The following is a 5,687-nucleotide window of genomic DNA, read 5'->3' as shown; positions in this document are numbered from 1 at the left end:
GGGGAGAGCAACGATGGTTGAGTTTGGTTCTGTTTCTTTATATTTGCGAGGTTTGGGTGATGAACAATTGGACTCGACTGCCAAGCTCCCCTGGAAGGGGTCTGCTATGGCGGAGAAACGAAGAAACGAGACAGGTCAGACAGTGATAGTGAGTGGTCTCAGGAGATGAGGAAAATGACGAAGTCTGAAGAGGAGAGTGGGTTTAAGATTATTATAAAGTTTAAGGATAAGAGTGACAAGGCCTTAAACCCTCTCACCCTGTCGGAGGGGCTAAAAAATAAAATGGGGAGTGTACTGAATGTGAAAAGCTTGTCGAGTGGAAATATACTTGTGCTCTGTAAATCTGAAGCCCAGTGATTGAGTGCCATGAAAGTTTGCCATCTGCTTAACAGGCCTGTTGAGTGCTTCATTCCTGGCAAAGCTCAGCTCTTTGGCATGTAGCTGCAGTGTGTAGGGGAAATAAAAGGTGCAGGAAATGTGGAGGAAACCATGACTTTGCGCAGTGTCAGGCAGAGGAAATCAAGTGTTGTAACTGTGGGGGGAACCATACAGCTTCCTTCAGAAGATGTGAACATCATGTAAGGGCTTTGGAGGTAGAAAGAATGAAAGTAGAGGGAAAAAAATGTTATATGCGGACACCCTGAAGAAAGTGAGGGGAGTAGGGGAGACTACAGGGGCAGTAAAAGAAAGTGCTGTTTCCTCACTGCCGGTGGCTCCAAGGCAAATAATAGGGACAAAGTCGCTCCTTGCATTCATGGCAGATGTACAGTGGGCAGCAAGAAACCAAACCAAAAGGTCTGATATCATTAGAGTGGTAGTTGATGCTGCAGACAGATTGCTTGAGGAGGTGTTCCTGGGTCCAGAGGAGCTGCATGTGTACATGAAGGCGAAGCTTGAAGTGTATGAAATAAGGAGAAGAGAAAGGAGGTGTACAGACAGAAGTGAGGACTATGGGGAGGAGGGAAGCATGGAAATAATTGAAGATGATTGTTAAACTGCTGATGTTTTACATCTTGCAATGGAATGCAAGGAGCTTGGTGGCAAATGGGCAGGAATTTAAGAGATTTGTTGATGAATTTAAAGCTTTACCAGAGATATTGTGCATTCAAGAAACTTGGCTCAAACCATGCTTAGACTTTGTTGTCCCAGGATATCAAAGTGTCAGACAAGATAGAGGGGTAAAAACGGGAGGAGGTTGTGCAACATTTATAAGATCAGATGTGCAGTATCAGAGGGTGGAAATTAAGAGTACACTAGAGTGTGTTGTTGTAAGGGTATGGATGAAGAACAGTTGGGTAAATGTGGTAAATCTTTACAATCCCTGTTTGCAAATCAAATCAGTGAATTAGAAGGGGTTATGGAGCAAATAGGGGCCCCAGTTATTTGGGTGGGGGATTTCAACGCACACAACCCCTTATGGGGCAGCAGAGCAAAGGATAATAATGGGAGCACTGTAGAGGAATTTGTGGATAGGTGTGGGTTAATATGTTTGAATGATGGCAGGCCAACAAGGTTTGATATTAGAACAAGCGCTGTCTCAAACATAGATCTGGTAATAACTTCCTGTGATCTGGCAAGAGTGGGAGAATGGGACTAGTGATGGCGAGATGAAGCTTCTTGAAGCCTTGAAGCCTTCCAGCCAAATGATTCACACAAAGGTTCATTTCTCGAGGCTTCATGTACACAAACCCCCCTGCTGGTCAAAGACTGTTAAACGGCCAGATATATTATAAGTGGTGATGGGTCATACCATGCCGACGCTTCGGAGCGGAACCTATAAATTATAGGTAATTGTAATTGTAATTTTATCAATTTGCAATGAACTCAAGACTGTCCTGCAACGGTGCAGCTATGGGAATGACTGCCAAGTAAAATAAATCAATTCATCCTCATAAATGCATTTCTGTTCATGTATTCATTCATATAAATAAAATTTAGATTGTTTTTCGATTGTTTATTGTATTATGGGTATGTAACATGACAATACAATGGAATCTAATATTACTTGTCAAATGTTTATCAGTAAATAATTTTGTCAACGTTTGAATAACTCATAATGACAGGGGAACAGTTGTTTTCAAACTGTTGCAGTGTTTTAACAAGGTAAGGGGCAGTGGACGTGCTTGTGAACATGAAGAGGGCAGTTAATTTGATTGTGCAACTTAAGGACTTCATTCATTTTACTCAGAAACAAAATATGCCACATTCCCCTCATTATTTTGATGCAAAGCACAAGAATACCTCAGCATGGATGAGGTGTTGTTGGTGTACCCCAATTCTTTAGCACACAACAAACACTTCACGTTGGATTAAAAGAAAAGACAGTGAAAAATAAAGTACATTGCATAACAAACACAAAACACATGTAATAATGTTACTGAAAGTGTACTTACTTTATTATTTTATTGGGAGAGATCAGATCAAAATGTTCCCACATGGGGGAAAACTTTCTCTTTCTCACAGGCTCCATCAAAATAAGCACCAGGAGGACTAGGAGTAGAAACAACAGTGGGTGAGATGTGGCGGGCAGTGCACCGTATGTCAGGAATTTTAAGGAAAAACAACATGCCAGTGTTAGAGGAAGAGGGCAAGGTTTGTACAAGTGATTTAGAAAAAGCCAAATTGTGTGAAGCTAAGTTTAAGTCTGTTCATAGCGGGGTTAACCTTGGTGAGGAAGGTGTAAGGAAAAGAAATGAGACACTGAGACGACACATGTACAAAATTGAGGTAAATGAAGATAACAGTGACGGTTGCAATCATTATTTTTCATTGGAAGAACTGCGTAGAGCTATTAAAAAAGGGAGGAGAACAGCCTCTGGTAAGGATGGCATAAATTATGAGATCATTAAGAGAACAAGTGATATGGTGTTAGAGGAAATATTGTCTCTGGTAAATAATATATGGAAGGAAGGAATGCTTCCTAGTTCCTGGAAGCAAGCAGTGGTGGTCTCAATCTTAAAGCCAGGGAAAGATGCTTCAAAGGCAGGGTCATATAGACCCATTGCTCTGACAGCAGTATTGTGCAAAGTTATGCGAAGCATGGTCACTGATAGATTAGTATACAAGTTGGAGAGGAAGGGTCGGTTTACCCCAAGGCAAAGTGGGTTTCACAGAGGGAGGAGCACCATGGACTCAATGATTTCTCTAGAATCAGACATTAAGAAAGCCATGGCTAATAAAGAGGGACTTGTGGTTGTATTTATTGATATTGAGAAGGCTTATGGCATGTTATGGAAGGAAGGACTTATTATAAAGTTGAACGAGGCTGGAATACAGGGGCGTATGCTTAACTGGATCCGGGAGTTCTTGCAGAACAGGATGATTCAAGTTAGGGTAGGAGATGCATATTCAAATGGCACAACAATTGATAACGGAAGACCCCAAGGGAGCATTATCAGCCCAGTGTTATTTAATGTGATGGTAAACGACATCTTCGAAGACCTTGGGTCTGGTTATGGAGTATCCCTATTCGCAGATGACGGGGCAGTCTGGAAAAGAGAGAGAAACATTAAACACATAACAGAGCGAATGCAGGACGCCCTAAACAGGATTGTTAAATGGGGTGAAAAATGGGGATTTAAAGTCTCAGTGGAAAAAAGTATGTGGTTTTTGGTAACAAAAAACTGAATCTCAGGGTTTATATATGTATGGACAAGCTATTGAGAAGGTGAAAAAATTGTAATTTTTGGGTGTTTATTTTGATGAAAAGTTAACATGGAATAAGAATATTGATAAGGTTGTGAATAAATGTGAGAAAGTGGTGAACGTAATGCATTCTCTGTCGGGGTGCTCATGGGGTGCTGGCAGGGATACTCAGTGAATGATTTACTGTACAGGGCCATGAAAAGGTCAAGACTAGACTATGGTTGTGTGTGCTTTGGAACAGCAGCAGAGTCAAATTTAAAATGGTTGGATGTAATTCAGGCAAAGGCACTCAGAATATGTTGTGGGGCACTCCGAACAACACCATCTCCATCTTTGCTTGTTGAAGTGGGTGAAACACTTCTGGGAATTCGAAGGACTAAACTGGCGATGCAATATATTGTTAAGCTGCAGGCGCATCAAGGAGAGCACCCAGCAAAATCTGTACTTGATGTTACCTGGAAGTGGGGGGTGGGGAAAAAGTCTAAAAAAAGTTTCATTTTCAATATGTGTAAACGAGTGGAGAAGCTGGAATTGAAAAAAGGTAGGGGTGGCCCCTCAAGTTCTCTGGCCAGCTGTACCCCCATGGCTCCTTCTGACACCAGAAATAGATTTTAGTATGCTAGAAACCATAAAAACGCAGGAAAGTGCTGTAGGCTCAGATTTGGTAAGGGGCAGACTTAAAAGCAACTGGGAGCATTACCTCCAGATTTATACAGACGGGGCCCAAGACCCCAAAACAAGAAAATTAGGTTTCGCCTTTTTCATTCCGGACTTCAATATTGTTAAGCTCAAGCGACTGGCTGAGGGGATGTCAGTCTATACAACAGAGTTAACTGCCATAATATGGGCTTTACAGTGGGTGGAGGAGGTCAGGATGAGGAGGGCAGTCATATGCTCAGACTCAGCCTCAGTCCTAATGACTTTGAGGGATAACAATGCGGGGGCCAGACCAGACCTGGTGGTGGAGCTCCTCACTCTGTTATACAGAATTGAGCAGGCCGGAGGCATGATAGGTTTTCTGTGGGTACCTGCCCATGTTGGGGTGGAGGGTAATGAGGTGGCAGATATGGCGGCTAAAAGGGCACTAAGGAGGGAGGTAGAGTTGACTGTGGGCATCGGGTTATCTGAATGCGCTCTATCATCAAGGATGACATAACAGCTCAGTGGCAGAAACAGTGGGAGAATGGGCCTGTGAATATTCTCATTCATCCAGGTCATTGCAACTGGACTTTGTCAGTTTGAATTGGAAGACGTTTCACCTCTTATCCGAGCAGGCTGAATCTAACACCATTTCATTAGACTAGAGCTGTCCTATCTAGTCTGATGCACATGAACTGATGAAGCCTCACAATAGAGTGATACCATCCGTGGTTTTGGGGGTTGGCCTCACTCAGAGCATAAATAATTGAATCTAACACCATTTCATTAGACTAGAGCTGTCCTATCTAGTCTGATGCGCATGAAGTGATGAAGCCTGCTCGGATGAGAGGTGAAACGTCTTCCAAGACAAACTGACAAAGTCCAGTTGCGAACGATTGAATGCCCTGAAACTCCCAGTGGGAGAATGGGGAAAAAGGACGGCATTACATTTCAATACAAAGTAATGTAAAGACAGACCAGTGCTATCTGGGCCGTGAACGAAAACACACTGTGATTATGACGAGACTAAGACTTGGACACTGTGGACTGGCATGGGATTTAGCTAAAATCGGCAAGCATGAGGATGGTTTGTGTGGAGCCTGCAGAAAACAGCAAACTGTGAAACATCTGCTTATGGAGTGCAGCCTGTTTGAGGAACAAAGAACACAGTTATATGCCAAACTGTCACAGGGAATGGAATCAGTCACAATGAGGAGTCTCCTCAATCCTAGAGAGAACCAGGCAAGGACGGTGAAAGCAGTCCTTCATCACCTCCACAGGATTACAACTTCGGAAGTAGGGATAGCCTAAACTGCAATTTCACCCCGACTTGCGAGAGGCAGCAATGTGCCGCAAGTCATCCAGCCTGCCGGAATTCCACAAGGGGAAGAAGAAGAAGAAGA

The sequence above is a fragment of the Chaetodon trifascialis genome, chromosome 6 (genome assembly GCF_039877785.1).
Source record: "Chaetodon trifascialis isolate fChaTrf1 chromosome 6, fChaTrf1.hap1, whole genome shotgun sequence".
In the NCBI taxonomy this organism is placed as follows: Eukaryota; Metazoa; Chordata; class Actinopteri; order Chaetodontiformes; family Chaetodontidae; genus Chaetodon; species Chaetodon trifascialis.
This window is presented reverse-complemented; position numbering follows the sequence as displayed.